We start from the raw sequence: 1,460 nt of genomic DNA on the forward strand, positions 1-1,460 counted from the left end.
CTATAACAGAAATACCGCAAGTGGATGGCTTTAACAAACAGAAGTTTATTCTCTCACAGTCTAGTAGGCTACAAGTTCAAATTCAGAGCATCAGCTCCAGGAGAAAGCTTTCTCTCTCTGTTGGCTCTGAAGAAAGGTCCTCGTGATGCATCAGTCTTCCCTTGGTCTGGAAGCATCTCAGCACAGGAACCTCAGGTCCAAAGGATACGCTCTGCTCCCAGCGCTGCTTTCTTGGTGGTATGAGGTTCCCAAGTGTCTCTGCTTGTTTCCCCCTTTTATATCTCAAAAGAGACTGGCTTAAGACACTATCCAATCTTGTATACCTCATCAGTATAGCTGCTTCTAATCCATTTTATTACATCATAGTGACTGAATTTACAACACAAGGAAATCACATCAGATTACAAAATGGTACACAATTATACAATACTGGGAATCATGACCCAGCCAAGCCGATAGACATTTTTGGGGAACATAATTCAATCTATGACAGGGGCCAACTCAAGGCAACTAACAACAACAATATATGTAGAAGAATAAATTATAATTATATAATTATTACGCTATATCCATCTCAATACGCTGTGCTATTATAAATGCTATTCATAAAACACTTAGCAATTTCTAGTATATATTTTGAACAAATTAGCTAGAATATAATACTCTGTATAATTTCTTCCTTTCCCTGGTCCTTGCTTTTATCAGTAGAAAAATGATGGGATTAGCAAAAGATGATCTCAGAGAACTTCTCTGGCTTTAAAAATACACAATATGATAGGTTGGGAGCCTTCAAAATGTCACTGAGGGTCACCTTCAAACAGTGCCACGGTTTAAAGGCTGTTCCTGCAACTGGCCTTAAGTATATAGGGTCTGTCCTCCATGTATGATCTTGCTGCAACATGAGTAGGGTGCAGGTTACTCTCTTTTATACATACACAAGTACCCTCTGATATCTGAGGATTCATTTCTAGCATTAAATGGAACCATTTCACTCAAAAATCGTCATGTCATGGAATTTGCTTCCAGGCTGTGGGTGAAAGACAGGGCATCTCTTCCTAGAACCTGTCTTTCTGCTTGTTGAGTAGCACTAAACAACCCTTAGTGTTGGAGCTGGAGCTGAATTTGACCTTGGTCAGGATCATTAACCTGTCTGCGCCTCAGCTATGTTATATGTAAAATAAGGGCAATAAGACCTATCTTATATGTATAAGAATTAAATGAGATAGTAAAAAGTGTCCTCTTCACTAACTCAGGTCTTTTGTTAACGTTCCAGCAAGTTGAGCTTGGGTGACCTCATCCCATGCATGACCTCACTGTGGAAAAAGCAAGTTTTGTCAGGTCACTCCACTATAAAACAAAATAGAGAAGTACATTTTTAAAAGATGCATTTATTCATAAGAATACTTCCTTTTTTAAACTTAATAAATAGCAAATTGTTACAAAGAAGAGCATTTTAATTT

This window comes from Trichechus manatus, unplaced genomic scaffold (genome assembly GCF_000243295.1).
Source record: "Trichechus manatus latirostris isolate Lorelei unplaced genomic scaffold, TriManLat1.0 scaffold00336, whole genome shotgun sequence".
Lineage (NCBI taxonomy): Eukaryota > Metazoa > Chordata > Mammalia > Sirenia > Trichechidae > Trichechus > Trichechus manatus.